Raw genomic sequence first — 17,133 nt, 5'->3', positions numbered from 1 at the left:
CTGTGTTGTATGCGATTGCCGCTTCTTGTGCTTGTTTTTGTTTGTTTGTGTGTTTGTTTTTTCTCTGCTTGTCTGCTTTCAGGTGCTCCTGGTGGCGCTAAGGCTGGAATCCCCTCAGAGGCCATGGATTGTTGTCTGTTTTGTTTTTTACAGGTGTAGCAGCTGGTTGTCTGGTTTTTGTTTCTATTTTTGTTCTCTTTCCTCTTCTTTCCTCTTCTTCTTTCCTTGTCCCCCGGTCCGGTTCAGTTCTATTACATGTCATATATTGTAAACAGAAATAAATAAATGGGCATCAAGGGGAGCTTTACATTTATAAAACTTCCCTTGGCAATGCAAATCTCTTTGGCATCAAAGGTATTCAGACTACAATTCTGCTGCCATAATGCTGAACAGGACAAGGGGAAAAAAAAAAAAAGTAAAGAAGACAGTTCTGCCGAAAGCCAGGGACTAGACCTGTTCTAAGTTCTATACTTTTTAAAAGGGGCGTGTTTATCAACTATAGAATTAGAAGATTTACAAAAATGGTCAAGTGCTAGATCTTCATCTGGGATTTTAACAGTGTCATGAACTATTCAACAGATCAGTTAAAAAAAAGCCTGCTCATGGAGATGTTTCAGGATCTGGATACCAACCGTGGACCTAATGTTTTCATTTTTGCAATTCTGATACAAGCTATTGAGCAGTGATAACTAACACCAAGTTCAGATAATGCGGATTTTCTACCTTTGATTTGTTAAGATTGAGCCAATCAGGGACAACCTTGAAGGATCTCTTAAGTTTGGTTTAGTAGGATCAGTAATTACCTGAGAAAGGTTGATATTGGTACACACCTTTTTTAAATGATCAGAGGCAGAGTTCAACTTGTTTAAATTAAAATTGCCACACAGAGATTGGGTTTAGGCCACATGCACACAGAATGACCTCAACAAATATAAGAAATATTAAACATTTACACATGGATTTTTGAATACATGTAGAGGAATGATACTTTGAAATGTGCTTATTGCGGAGTTATGCTCAGTTGAGTAATGAAGGTTGAACTATTCTGGGAAAGAGGTTCTATTCCCAGCGTCATAATGGACACTCCTGATATAGAAGGTTTCGCTAACGCATTGGAATTGTTTTACTATTTTCATATGCATGTGCAATGAAGAATTGCTTGTTGCTGATAAATGCAAAGAAGAACAGCTTACACATAGATGCTCACATATAGGCTGCTGAATGCAATGAAGACCTGCTTATCCAGTAAAGTTCAATGTCAATGTGTAATATTCAATTAGGATTTGTAAAACAGTGAAGTTAAACAATGAATGGGTCCATAGTCGGTATGAGAAGACTACAGGAATATTTACCTGGGTGTACGTTCAAACAGAGATGAAAAAATTGCGATAAATAATTGTTTGTTTGTTAGTATGTATATGAATGTTATGTGTATAAACTGTGTTGGGTTATAGTTACTCAGTGGTGTCTCAGTGAAACAACCGACGGGGGAAGCCTTGCGGTGACAACAAAAGCAGTGTTTTACTGATCAGTCAAGTTTTCCAGTGTACTCCATACAAACTGGTTGGCTACTGAAGGGATAGAAAATGGGGAATACTTGTTTTAAAGCAAACAAGGAATTAGATGGGAAAAATACATGTTTTAACGGGACCCAGACAATATTAAATACTCAGACAGATGGGAGAAGAAGTGTAGTTTTGTAGGAAATCACAAAATTATTACATAAAATTAGTGAAATCAATTGAAGAATGCCTTTCTGAAGAGCTGTTTACCACAGATGAGCAGCTTTGCGACCAAGCACATTGTAGATCGCTTTACTGCCAAAATGATCTAATTTAATGGATTGGTTTAGACATGCATAACAGCATTTTAAGAACAAAGAGAGAAACAAAAAGGGACAACGCTTCATGGTGGAAGGTGATGTATAAATAACTGTGTATATGATGAAGGAGAGACCATTTGAGCAGCACAGCCATTTCGCAGCACAGGGACAGCAGTCCAAGTTAAAGGATCTCCCACGTGGTATAACCTGTCACACTGTCTCAAGGCATCAAAAGAAGAAAAAATCACCAAACTCAAGGACAAAGAGACGAAGACTCCGGTGAACGAAGAGAGAGGACTGACAAACCATAAATACAAAAGGATGCTCGATATCAAGATCCAGAAGAAGAGGCTAACAATGCCACGAACACTTACGATGCTGGGAATGATGCCAGCAATGAACAGAGAAGAAGATTCAGTGTCATCAATCTGCAACACGTGCCTCTAATGAGGGGGTGAATATAGAATCCTCAACAATTACGACGTCTCTGGGAACTGTGACAACAACAAGGTTTAAACCATTTTGATATATATTGTAACCTATTGGCTAAGGAATAGTGCTGAAAATGAGGTAAATCTAATCCACCACTGTCCTTGGTCTTCTATAGGGTTTTTAAACTAATACGTGGTGGTTTGTTTTTCCACAGAAATTTGGAGATGCATGAATCTAGTGACTTAAACCAAGTAGCAGATGGTTTTATGGGGATCATTGAGAACAAATAGTTAACTTTTGGTAGTATCATCATTTTAATGGTTGTAACTCTCCCCATAAGTGATATAGGTGAGGACTTCCAACGAGAGAGATCGTCCTCTACTCTCTTTAATAATTGCACATAATTTAGCTTTGTTAGCTCTGAGAGCCTGGAGGAAATGTTTATGCCTAAATATCTAATATTTCCTGACTGTAAAGTGATCACAGGTATATTCTGGACCCTGCAGTTAATGGGCAGAACTTTGGTCTTAGACCAGTTGATAGAGTAGTCAGAAAGTGCTGAGAATTTATTTATGAGTGTGATCGTGTGAGTGAGAGACGTCTGTGAGTTCTGAAGGAAAAGGCTCCCGGAGGGCCTCTGCCCTATGCTTATGGGGGCTCTTTCCGGGGGATTCCTCTGCAGTCTTCTGGGTGAATGCATGGTTGCCCCTGCGGTGGGCTTCCTGGGTTCTGTGCTCTGTGGGGGCTGCTGGTGGCCTGGGTCTTGTGGCCCTCTCTGCCTGCTTCTGATTGTTTGGGGGGGCTGTGGATTGTGGCCCTGTACGCTTATACACTCATAACTAAGCACGGTTATCATGTAGGTCCTGTGCCATGGGTGTTGCATGTTCTCGCACACACACACACACATTCATTAGTCCAGTAGCATGGTCGCTAAGCAGTTGATGTATTATCATGTCGTCTCAGGTCATCTATATCCACAGCTGTGTTGTATGCGATTGCCGCTTCTTGTGCTTGTTTTTGTTTGTTTGTGTGTTTGTTTTTTCTCTGCTTGTCTGCTTTCAGGTGCTCCTGGTGGCGCTAAGGCTGGAATCCCCTCAGAGGCCATGGATTGTTGTCTGTTTTGTTTTTTACAGGTGTAGCAGCTGGTTGTCTGGTTTTTGTTTCTATTTTTGTTCTCTTTCCTCTTCTTTCCTCTTCTTCTTTCCTTGTCCCCCGGTCCGGTTCAGTTCTATTACATGTCATATATTGTAAACAGAAATAAATAAATGGGCATCAAGGGGAGCTTTACATTTATAAAACTTCCCTTGGCAAAGCTAATCTGTTTGGCATCAAAGGTATTCAGACTACAATTCTGCTGCCATAATGCTGAACAGGACAAGGGGAAAAAAAAAAAAAGTAAAGAGGACAGTTCTGCCGAGAGCCAGGGACTAGACCTGTTCTAAGTTCTATACTTTTTAAAAGGGGCGTGTTTATCAACTATAGAATTAGAAGATTTACAAAAATGGTCAAGTGCTAGATCTTCATCTGGGATTTTAACAGTGTCATGAACTATTCAACAGATCAGTTAAAAAAAAGCCTGCTCATGGAGATGTTTCAGGATCTGGATACCAACCGTGGACCTAATGTTTTCATTTTTGCAATTCTGATACAAGCTATTGAGCAGTGATAACTAACACCAAGTTCAGATACTGCGGATTTTCTACCTTTGATTTGTTAAGATTGAGCCAATCAGGGACAACCTTGAAGGATCTCTTAAGTTTGGTTTAGTAGGATCAGTAATTACCTGAGAAAGGTTGATATTGGTACACACCTTTTTTAAATGATCAGAGGCAGAGTTCAACTTGTTTAAATTAAGATTGCCACACAGAGATTGGGTTTAGGCCACATGCACACAGAATGACCTCAACAAATATAAGAAATATTAAACATTTACACATGGATTTTTGAATACAAGTAGAGGAATGATACTTTGAAATGTGCTCATTGCGGAGTTATGCTCAGTTGAGTAATGAAGGTTGAACTATTCTGGGAAAGAGGTTCTATTCCCAGCATCATGATGGACACTCCTGATATAGAAGGTTTCGCTAACGCATTGGAATTGTTTTACTATTTTCATATGCATGTGCAATGAAGAATGGCTTGTTGCTGATAAATGCAAAGAAGAACAGCTTACACATAGATGCTCACATATAGGCTGCTGAATGCAATGAAGACCTGCTTATCCAGTAAAGTTCAATGTCAATGTGTAATATTCAATTAGGATTTGCAAAACAGTGAAGTTAAACAATGAATGGGTCCATAGTCGGTATGAGAAGACTACAGGAATATTTACCTGGGTGTACGTTCAAACAGAGATGAAAAAATTGCGATAAATAATTGTTTGTTTGTTAGTATGTATATGAATGTTATGTGTATAAACTGTGTTGGGTTATAGTTACTCAGTGGTGTCTCAGTGAAACAACCGACGGGGGAAGCCTTGCGGTGACAACAAAAGCAGTGTTTTACTGATCAGTCAAGTTTTCCAGTGTACTCCATACAAACTGGTTGGCTACTGAAGGGATAGAAAATGGGGAATACTTGTTTTAAAGCAAACAAGGAATTAGATGGGAAAAATACATGTTTTAACGGGACCCAGACAATATTAAATACTCAGACAGATGGGAGAAGAAGTGTAGTTTTGTAGGAAATCACAAAATTATTACATAAAATTAGTGAAATCAATTGAAGAATGCCTTTCTGAAGAGCTGTTTACCACAGATGAGCAGCTTTGCAACCAAGCACATTGTAGATCGCTTTACTGCCAAAATGATCTAATTTAATGGATTTTTTTAGACATGCATAACAGCATTTTAAGAACAAAGAGAGAAACAAAAAGGGACAACGCTTCATGGTGGAAGGTGATGTATAAATAACTGTGTATATGATGAAGGAGAGACCATTTGAGCAGCACAGCCATTTCGCAGCACAGGGACAGCAGTCCAAGTTAAAGGATCTCCCACGTGGTATCACCTGTCACACTGTCTCAAGGCATCAAAAGAAGAAAAAATCACCAAACTCAAGGACAAAGAGACGAAGACTCCGGTGAACGAAGAGAGAGGACTGACAAACCAGAAATACAAAAGGAATGCTCGATATCAAGATCCAGAAGAAGAGGCTAACAATGCCACGAACACTTACGATGCTGGGAATGATGCCAGCAATGAACAGAGAAGAAGATTCAGTTTCATCAATCTGCAACAGGTGCCTCTAGTGACGGGGTGAATATAGAATCCTCAACAATTACAACGTCTCTGGGAACTGTGACAACAACAAGGTTTAAACCATTTTGATATATATTGTAACCTATTGGCTAAGGAATAGTGCTGAAAATGAGGTAAATCTAATCCACCACTGTCCTTGGTCTTCTATAGGGTTTTTAAACTAATACGTGGTGGTTTGTTTTTCCACAGAAATTTGGAGATGCATGAATCTAGTGACTTAAACCAAGTAGCAGATGGTTTTATGGGGATCATTGAGAACAAATAGTTAACTTTTGGTAGTATCATCATTTTAATGGTTGTAACTCTCCCCATAAGTGATATAGGTGAGGACTTCCAACGAGAGAGATCTCTATCTTTAATAATTGCACATAATTTAGCTTTGTTAGCTCTGAGAGCCTGGAGGAAATGTTTATGCCTAAATATCTAATATTTCCTGACTGTATAGTGATCACAGGTATATTCTGGACCCTGCAGTTAATGGGTAGAACTTTGGTCTTAGACCAGTTGATAGAGTAGTCAGAAAGTGCTGAGAATTTATTTATGAGTGTGATCGTGTGAGTGAGAGACGTCTGTGAGTTCTGAAGGAAAAGTAATACATCATCAGCATAAAGACTTATTTTATGCTCAATATTTTGGGATTGGATGCCTTTAATATTTCTATCTTGTCTGATAGAAGCTGCTAAAGGTTTGATGAAAATAGCAAAAAGTGAGGGAGAAAGTGGGCAACCTTGTCTTGTACCTCTCTGCAGACTGAAGCTTGGAGAAGTTTGATCATTTGTCCTGACACTTGCATTTGGGGAGCTATATAATATCCTTATCCAGTTGATGAAGTGTGACCCAAACCCAAATTTGTTTAATGCTGCAAATAAAAGTTTCCAGTTCACTCCATCAAATGCTTTTTCTGCATCTATAGAGTCGATTGTGGCTTCCAAGTTGTTGATGGTAGAATAGTCTTTGAGATTAATGATCCGGTTTGTGAATGAACCGTTGTGCCTACTGCTCTTCAGCCTGTCAAATGAAATGTATAATTTGAAACGTGACAAATGAACGAAGACCCAAGGAGTTGAGTCGTAAACAAATCAATACTGTTTCCTGTGCAAGGACCCGTCAGCCGAGGAGTTGAGTCATGAACGAATCAATACTGTTTCCTGTGCGAGGACCCGTCTCCCGAGGAGTTGAGTCGTGAACGAATCAATACTGTTTCCTGTCCTGCTGACTGAGCTTATGAAGCTGCCGCCTGCCATGTGGTGAGGAAGGGTACTGCATGAAAATGAACGAATCACTCACTGAGACAACTCGTTACTCCCGAGTCATATAAAAAATTAGTTTATATCGAACGAATCGCTCACGAACGACACATCACTATCTATTTGACGAGTTATGCATGAATTCGGATTTTGCAATAAAATTAATTCCTTCTCTCAAACCAAGTTCAAACTGCTTTGTCCTTCATATTTATCTACTTCTAATCTAGTTTCAACAATAAACAACACTGTATTTTGTAGTATGAAAAAGAACCAGACCTAATTTTCAGCAATTAGCTTCTCTCGAGGAGATATGAAGGAATACAGATTTTGCTATAAAATGAAATACTTCTATCAAACTGACTTAAAACGGTTTGTTCTTATTTCTTCATTTCTGATGAAGTTTCAACAATAAACAACAAACTTTGTATTATGAGAAAGAACCAGACTTATTCTTCAGGAATCCGAAAATAAGCTCTATTTCACGAGTTATGCACAAATTCGGATTCTCCTATAAAACAAATTCCTTAACTCAAACCAAGTTAAGACTGCTTTGTCCTTCATATTTATTCATGTCTAATCAAGTTTCAACAATAAACAACGTTGTACTTTGTAGAATGAGAAAGAACTTCTTCAGCAATAAGCATCTCTCGACATATGACGAAATACAGATTTTGCTATAAAATTAATTCCTTCTATCAGCCTGACTTAAAACTGTTTGTCCTCCTTATTTATCCACTTCAAATCAAATTTCAAAAATTAAAAAAATTTTGTAGTTTGAGAAAGAACAACTTAATCTTCAGCTATCAGTATAAAAAGAGGGTAAGAAAAGGTGCAAATGCCAACCATACATCACTAAAAGGTGGAGCGGAAGTATTCGGCTGCAAGTAGGTGTGACTGTTCGACCATAATTTGTAAAAAGCGGGTAAGAAAAGGTTCGAATGCCAGACTATATATTAACAAAAGCGGAAGGAGAGATCTTCGGATGAGAGTGGGTGAGAATTTCCAACCATAATCTATAAAATGCGGTGAAAAAAAAGGTGTGAATACCCCATAGAACACTAAAAGGTGGAGCGGCAGTGTTCGGCTGCAAGAAGGTGTGAATGTCCGACTATATTTGGTGAAAAGCAGGTGAAGCAAGGTCTGAATGCCCAACCTTACATCATCAAAAGCGAGATCAGAGGTGTTTGGCTGCAAGAAGGCCATAGTTTGCCAAAAGCGGGTAAGGTGCGAATGACCGACTAAATATCAACAAAAGTGGGGGCGGAGGTCTTCGGATGCAAGTGGGTGTGAATATCCCACCATACAAGTATGGTGTAGAGGAAGCTGTGAATGGCCGACCATAGTAGAAAGCGGGTGAGAGAAGGTGCGAATGTTAAACCATACATGATCAAAACAGTGAGCGGAGGTGTTTGGCTGCGACAAGGTGTGAATGTCCACCCATAATTAATGAAAAGCGGGCAACAAGTAGGTTCGAATGCCCAACCATACATCATCAAAAGCAGGAGTGGATGTGTTCGGCTACAAGAAGGTTTGAATATCCGACCATAGTTTGTAAAAAGCGGGTAAGAAAAGGTTTGAATGCCCGAACATACACCATCAAAAGAGGGAGCGGAGGGGTTCCGCTGTAAGAAGGTGTGAATGTCCGACCATAGTTGGTAAAAAGCGGGTAAGAAAAGGTTAAAATACCCGACTGTACACAATCAATAGCGGGAGCGGAGTTGTTCGGCTACTAAAAGGTGTGAAAGTCCGACCAGGGTTTGTAAAAAGCGGGTAAGAAAAGGTGCGAATGCCCGACAATGTATGATCAAAAGAGGGAGCGGAGGTGTTCAGCTGCAAGAAGGTCTGAATGTCCATCAATAATTGCTAGAAAACATGAAAGAAAATTTTCTAATATCAAACCGCACATGATCATAAGCGGGAGAGGAGGTGTTCAGCTGCAAGAAGGTGTGAATGTCCACCCATAATTACTGAAAAATGGTTTGTAAAAAGCGGGTAAGAAAAGGTATGAATGCCTGACTATACACCATCAAATGCGGGAACGGTTTTTCGGCTGTGAGTAGGTGTGAATCTCCGACCATAATTGCTGAAAAATGTGTTAGAAAAGGTAAGAATGCCGGTCCATACATCATCAAAAGCGAGAAAGGTGGTGTTCGGCTGCAAGTAGGTGTGAATGTCCAGCCATAATTACTCACAAACGGGTAAGAAAAGGTAGTATTGCCAGACCATACATGATCAAAACAGGGAGCGGAGGTGGTTCAGCTGCAAGAAGGTGTGAATGTCCGACTAAAGTTTGTAAAAAGCGGATAAGACAAGGTGCGAATGCCTGACAATGTATGATCAAAAGAGTGAGCGGAGGTTTTCGGCTGCAAGAAGTTCTGAATGTCTACCCATAATTCCTGAAAAATGGGTAAAAAAAGGGTCCGAATGCCCAACCATACATCATCAAAAGCAGGAGTGGATGTTTTTGGCTACAAGAAGGTTTGAATGTCCATCAATAATTGCTTTAAAACAGGAATGAAAATTTTCGAATATCAAACCGCACATGATCATAAGCGGGAGAGGAGGTGTTCAGCTGCAAGAAGGTGTGAATGTCCACCCATAATTCCTGAAAAATGGGTAAAAAAAGGTGCGAATGCCCAACCATACATTATCAAAAGCAGGTGTGAATGTCAGATCATAATTTGCAAAAAGCTGATGAGAAAAGGTGAGAATGCCTGACTATACACCATCAAATGCGGGAGCAGAGGTGTTCGGCTCTGAGTAGGCGTGAATGTCCGACCATAATTGCTGAAAAATGTGTTAGAAAAGGTAAGAATGCCGGAACATACATCATCAAAAGCGGGAGAGGTGGTGTTCAGCTGCAAAAAGGTGTGAATGTTCGACTAAAGTTTGTAAAAAGCGGGTAAGACAAGGTCCGAATGCCCGAACATACACCATCAAAAGAGGGAGCGGAGGTGTTCCGCTGTAAGAAGGTGTGAATGTCCAAACCATAGTTGGTAAAAACCGGGTAAGAAAAGGTTGAAATACCCGTCTGTACACAATCAAAAGAGGGAGCGGAGTTGTTCAGCTAAGAGATGGTGTGAAAGTCCGACCATGGTTTGTAAAAAGCGGGTAAGAAAAGGTTCGTATGCCCTAATATACACTATCAAAAGCAGAAGCGGAGGTGTTCGGCTGCAAGAAGGTGTGAACGTCCAACCAAAGTTTGTAAAAAGCAGTTAAGAAAAGTTTCGAATATCTAACCAAACATAATCAAAAGCGGGAGCAGAGCTGTTCGACTGCAAGTAGGTGTGAATGTCAGATCATAATTTGCAAAAAGCTGATGAGAAAGGGTGAGAATGCCCGACTATACACCATCAAATGCGGTAGCGGAGTTGTTCGGCTGTGAGTAGGTGTGAATGTCCGACCATAATTGCTGGAAAATGTGTTAGAAAAGATAAGAATGCCGGTCCATATATCATCAAAAGCGGGAGAGGTGGTGTTCGGCTGCAAGTAGGTGTGAATGTCCAGCCATAATTACTCACAAACGGGTAAGAAAAGATAGTATTGCCAGACCATACATGATCAAAACAGGGAGCGGAGGTGGTTCAGCTTCAAGGTCTGAATGTCCACCAATAATTACTGAAAAATGGTTAAGAAAAGGTGCGAATGCCCAACCATATATCATCAAAAGCAGGAGTGGATGTGTTCGGCTACAAGAAGGTTTGAATGTCCGACCATAGTTTGTAAAAGGCGGGTAAGAAAAGGTTCCAATGTCCAAACATACACCATCAAAAGAGGGAGAGGAGGTGTTCCGCTGTAAGGTGTGAATGTCCGACCATAGTTTGTAAAAAGCGGATAAGAAAAGGTTAAAATACCCGACTGTACACAATCAAAAGAGAGAGCGGAGTTGTTCAGCTAAGAGATGGTGTGAAAGCCCGACCATGGTTTGTAAAAAGCGGGTAAGAAAAGGTTTGTATGCCCAAATATACACTATCAAAAGCAGAAGCGGAGGTGCTCGGCTGCAAGAAGGTGTGAACGTCCAACCAAAGTTTGTAAAAAGCAGTTAAGAAAAGTTTCGAATATCTAACCAAACATAATCAAAAGCGGGAGCAGAGCTGTTCGACTGCAAGTAGGTGTGAATGTCAGATCATAATTTGCAAAAAGCTGATGAGAAAGGGTGAGAATGCCTGACTATACACCATCAAATTGCGGTAGCGGAGTTGTTCGGCTGTGAGTAGGTGTGAATGTCCGACCATAATTGCTGGAAAATGTGTTAGAAAAGGTAAGAATGCCGGTCCATACATCATCAAAAGCGGGAGAGGTGGTGTTCGGCTGCAAGTAGGTGTGAATGTCCAGCCATAATTACTCCCAAACGGGTAACACCGAGAGTCCGAAAAGGAAATATAGATCACCCTACTCACTTTTCACCTAAAGAAATGAAGGAAGAGCTAGTTTCCCAAGAAATAACCTGAGTGTGTAATTTGTTTTGATAACTTAGAAAAACGAAAATGACATACCTACTTTCCTTTATCCTTTTAATGGTTCTCACCTTCTCAACACTAAATGTGAGAAGTGTGAAATCAAAGACAAGAGCCCAGAGTATTTTATCCTTCTTAGACTCCATAAAATCAGATGTGTTTTTAATACAAGAATGTGGACTACCTTTTTTAAAAAACCATAGACAATGGGTGGAAATGTGGCCCCATTTATCGATATGGAGTGGTTCAAATCAAAATAAAAATGATGGTGTGGCCATTCTAATTAAAAATCCGCATGTTCTGGTGAAAGGTAGCACAGTGGTGAGAGACGGACGGGCACTTTTAGCACACTTGAATTTTATGGGGCAAGACTTTAACCTCTTAAATATTTATGGTTTCAATGGAAAAATGACAGGTATGACCTTTTAGAAGATATACAGCTTTACATGCTAGGGCAAGTACCTTTAGTTGTAGCAGGATTTTAACTGTATCTTGAGCAGGAAAGATAGAAAAAGAGCAGGGGGAGATTTTAAAGTGGATAAGACTTTGATTTTACTTCAGGGCATATGCAGGGATTTTAAGCTTACTGACTGTTTTAAAACCATGCATCCCAGAGAGGAGGGCTTCACCTGGTTTAGTCATGATGGCACCAGAGCCTCTCGCATCGATTATTTCTTTACTAGAGATTGCCCACCCACTGATGTTAGATTAACCCCTGTTTTCTTTTCAAACCACCTTATGCTCTCCTGCACCCTTTCACCCCCTTCTGGTGTGACGGTAGGACGTGGTCTGTGGAAACTCAACTGTTCCCTGTTGGAGGATGAAATCATAGTCAGTCAGTACAGGGAATGTTATAAAGAGTGGCAGACCCTTCAAGACCTCTACGAAACACATGCACAATGGTGGGAAATGGTGAAGGAAACGACCCAGACTTTTTTTAAACAGCAAGGTAAACGTAAAAAAAGGAAAGAGAATAGATGTATGATGGGACAACAGAAACGCTTACAGCGCTACTTTAAACTAAATCAGTGTGGCATAAACTTTAATGAAGAAATCAAAGATGTCAAAAAGGAAATGTCAGTTTTAGCAGAAATAAAGAGTAAAGGAATTTTTGTAAGAAGCAGGGAGCAGGAAATTGAGGAAGGTGAAAAATGCACACGGTACTTTTTTAAGAAAGTTATAAATAAAAAGGAGTGTATTCAAAATCAGTAGTATGTAGTCAGAAAGTGCTGAAAATTTATTTATGAGTGTGATCGTGTGACTGAGAGACGTCTGTGAGTTCTGAAGGAAAAGTAATACATCATCAGCATAAAGACTTATTTTATGCTCAATATTTTGGGATTAATTACTCACAAACGGGTAAGAAAAGGTAGTATTGCCAGACCATACATGATCAAAACAGGGAGCGGAGGTGGTTCAGCTGCAAGGTGTGAATGTCTGACTATAGTTTGTAAAAAGCGGGTAAGATAAGGTGCGAATGCCCGACAATGTAAGATCAAAAGAGGGAGCGGAGGTTTTCGGCTGCAAGAAGGTCTGAATGTCCACCCAAAATTCCTGAAAAATGGGTAAAAAAAGGGTGCGAATGCCAAACCATACATCATCAAAAGCAGGAGTGGATGTGTTCGGCTACAAGAAGATTTGAATGTCCATCAATAATTGCTTTAAAACATGAAAGAAAATTTTCGAATATCAAACCGCACATGATCATAAGCGGGAGAGGAGTTGTTCAGCTGCAAGAAGGTGTGAATGTCCACCCATAATTCCTGAAAAATGGGTAAGAAAAGGTGAAAATGCCCAACCATACATCATCAAAAGCAGGAGTGGATGTGTTCGGCTACAAGAAGGTTTGAATGTCCGACCATAGTTTGTAAAAAGCGGGTAAGAAAAGGTTCGAATGCCCGAACATAGACCATCAAAAGAGGGAGCGGAGGTGTTCCGCTGTAAGAAGGTGTAAATGTCCGACCATAGTTGGTAAAAAGCGGGTAAGAAAAGGTTAAAATACCCGACTGTACACAATCAATAGCGGGAGCGGAGTTGTTTGGCTACAAGAAGGTGTGAAAGTCCGACCACGGTTTGTAAAAAGCGGGTAAGAAAAGGTTAGAATGCCCGAATATATACCATCAAAAGTGGAAGTGGATGTGTTCGGCTGCAAGAAGGTGTGAACGTCCGACCAAAGTTTGTAAAAAGCAGTTAAGAAAAGGTTCGAATATCCAACCAAACATAATCAAAAGCGGGAGCAGAGCTGTTCGACTGCAAGTAGGTGTGAATGTCGGATCATAATTTTCAAAAAGCTGATGAGAAAGGGTGAGAATGCCCGGCTATACACCATCAAATTCGGATGAGAGTGGTTGAGAATTTCCAACCATAATCTATAAAATGCGGTGAAAAAAAAGGTGTGATAGAACACTAAAAGGTGGAGCGGAAGTGTTCGGCTGTGAGTAGGTGTGAATGTCCGACCATAATTGCTGAAAAATGTGTTAGAAGAGACTAGAATGCCGGACAAGACATCATCAAATGCGGGAGCGGAGTTGTTCGGCTGTGAGTAGGTGTGAATCTCCGAGCACAGTTTGTAAAAAGGGGGTAAGAATAGGTTTGAATGCCCGAACATACACTATCAAAACAGGGAGCTGAGGTGGCTCAGCTGCAAGGTGTGAATGTCTGACTATAGTTTGTAAATAAGGTGCGAATGCCCAACAATGTATAATCAATAGAGGGAGCGGAGGTTTTCGGCTACAAGAAGGTTTGAATGTCCGACCATAGTTTGTAAAAAGCGGGTAAGAAAAGGTTCAAATGCCTGACTATACACCATCAAAAGCGGGAGCAGAGGTGTTCCGCTGTAAGACGGTGTGAATGTCCGACCATATTTGGTAAAAAGCGGGTAAGAAAAGGTTAAAATACCCGACTGTACACAATCAATAGCGGGAGAGGAGGTGTTCAGCTGCAAGAAGGTGTGAATGTCCACCCATAATTACTGAAAAATGGGTAAGAAAAGGTGCGAATGCCCAACCATACATTATCAAAAGCAGGTGTGAATGTCAGATCATAATTTGCAAAAAGCTGATGAGAAAGGGTGAGAATGCCCGACTATACACCATCAAATGCGGGAGCGGAGTTGTTCGGCTGTGAGTAAGTGTGAATCTCCGACCATAATTGCTGAAAAATGTGTTAGAAAAGGTAAGAATGCCGGTCCATACATCATCAAAAGCGGGAGAGGTGGTGTTCGGCTGCAAGTAGGTGTGAATGTCCAGCCATAATTACTAACAAACGGGTAAGAAAAGGTAGTATTGCCAGACCATACATGATCAAAACAGGGAGCGGAGGTGGTTCAGCTGCAAGAAGGTGTGAATGTCCGACTAAAGTTCAAATATATTAACAAAAGCGGGAGGAGAGGTCTTCGGATGAGAGTGGTTGAGAATTTATACCGACCATAGTTTGTAAAAAGCGGGTAAGAAAAGGTTCAAACACCTCCGCTCCCGCTTTTGATGGTGTATAGTCAGGCATTTGAACCTTTTCTTACCCGCTTTTTACAAACCATAGTCGGACTTTCAAATCTTTTAGTAGCCGAACAACTCCGCTCCCGCTATTGATTGTGTACAGTCGGGTATTTTAACCTTTTCTTACCCGCTTTTTACCCACTATGGTCGGACATTCACACCTTCTTACAGCGGAACACCTCCGCTCCCTCCTTTGATGGTGTATGTTCGGGCATTCGAACCTTTTCTTACCCGCTTTTTACAAACTATGGTCAGACGTTCAAACCTTCTTGTAGCCGAACATATCCACTCCTGCTTTTGATGATGTATGGTTGGGCATTCGAACCTACTTGTTGCCCGCTTTTCATTAATTATGGGTGGACATTCACACCTTGTCTCAGCCAAACACCTCCGCTCCCTGTTTTGATCATGTATGGTTTGACATTCGCACCTTTGCCCACCCTCTTTTTATACTGATTGCTCAAGTTTAAGTTGTTCTTTCTCAAACTACAAAATTTTTTTAATTGTTGAAACTTGATTTGAAGTGGATAAATAAGGAAGACAAACAGTTTTAAGTCAGGCTGATAGCAATTAATTTTATAGCAAAATCTGTATTTCGTCATTTGTCGAGAGATGCTTATTGCTGAAGAAGTTCTTTCTCATTCTACAAAGTACAACGTTGTTTATCATTGAAACTTGATTAGACATGAATAAATATGAAGGACAAAGCAGTCTTAACTTGGTTTGAGTTAAGGAATTCGTTTTATAGGAGAATCCGAATTCGTGCATAACTCGTAAAATAGAGCTTATTTTCGGATTCCTGAAGAATGAGTCTGGTTCTTTCTCATAATACAAAGTTTGTTGTTTATTGTTGAAACTTCATCAGACCGTTAGATATAGTCGGACTCACCTCGACGCACGGCTTGGGATCTGGAACCAGTACTCTTGAGAGGGGTTGGACTCTCTTCCACTCTGGAGTTGCCCGTGGTGAGAGGCGCAGAGCAGGTGTGGGCATACTTATTGCCCCCCGGCTGTGTGCCAGTACATTGGGGTTTACCCCAGTGAACGAGAGGGTAGCCTCCCTCCGCCTTGGGTGGGGGGACGAGTCCTGACTGTTGTTTGTGCCTATGCGCCAAACAGCAGTTCAGAGTACCTACCCTTTTTGGAGTCTCTGGGGGAGGCACTGGAGAATGCTCCTACCGGAGACTCCCTCATTCTGCTGGGGGACTTCAATGCTCACGTGGGCAATGACAGTGAGACCTGGAGGGGTGTGATTGGGAGGAACGGCCCCCCCGATCTGAATCAGAGTTGTGTTATGTTGTTGGACTTCTGTGCCAGTCATAGACTGTCCATAACGAACACCATGTTCAGGCATAAGGGTGTCCATATGTGCACTTGGCACCAGGACACCCTTGGCCGCAGTTCGATGATCGACTTTGTGGTTGTATCATCGGACTTGCGGCCGTATGTCCTGGACACTCGGGTGAAGAGAGGGGCGGAGCTGTCAACTGATCACCACCTGGTGGTGAGTTGGCTCCGCTGGTGGGGGAGGATGCCAATCAGACCTGGCAGGCCCAAACGTATTGTGAGGGTCTGCTGGGAGCGTTTGTCAGAATCCCCCGTCAGAAGGAGCTTTAACTCCCACCTCCGGCAGAGCTTCAACCATATTTGAGGTGGGGGATATTGAGTCCGAATGGGCCATGTTCCGTGACTCCATTGCCGAGGCAGCTGGTCGGAGTTGTGGCCGTAAGGTGGTCGGTGCCTGTCGTGGCGGCAACCCTCGAACCTGCTGGTGGACACCAGTGGTGAGGGAAGCCGTCAAGCTGAAGAAGGAGTCCTATCGGGCCTTTTTGGCCAGTGGGACCCTGGAAGAAGCTGATAGGTACCGACGGGCCAGACGGGCCACGGCTTCGGCGGTTGCTGAGGCAAAAACTCGGGCCTGGGAGGAGTTCGGTGAGACCATGGAGAACGATTTCCGGACGGCCTCGAAAAGATTCTGGTCCACCATCCGGCGTCTCGGGGGGGGGAAGCGGCTCACAGTCAACACTGTTTACAGTGGGGACGGGGCTTTGCTGACCTCAACTAGGGATGTTGTGAGTCGGTGGGGGGAGTACTTCGAGGAACTCCTCAATCCTACCAACACATGCTCGGAAGAGGCAGAGTCGGAGAGCTCGGAGACGGGGCCTCCCATTTCTGGGGCTGAGGTTGCCGAGGTGGTTAAAAAACTCCTCGGTGGCAAGGCCCCGGGGGTGGAAGAGGTCCGTCCTGAGTTTCTCAAGGCTCTGGATGTTGTAGGGCTGTCTTGGCTGACACGCCTCTGCAGTATCGCGTGGACATCGGGGACAGTGCCTCTGGACTGGCAGATTGGGGTGGTGGTCCCCCTCTTATAAAAGGGGGACCGGAGGGTGTGTTCCAACTATAGGGGTATCACACTCCTCAGCC

Source organism: Leuresthes tenuis, unplaced genomic scaffold (genome assembly GCF_036924035.1).
Source record: "Leuresthes tenuis unplaced genomic scaffold, fLeuTen1.0.hap1 SCAF_29, whole genome shotgun sequence".
Classification (NCBI taxonomy): domain Eukaryota; kingdom Metazoa; phylum Chordata; class Actinopteri; order Atheriniformes; family Atherinopsidae; genus Leuresthes; species Leuresthes tenuis.
The sequence above is the reverse complement of the archived record's forward strand: the minus strand, read 5'-3'. Positions refer to the sequence as shown.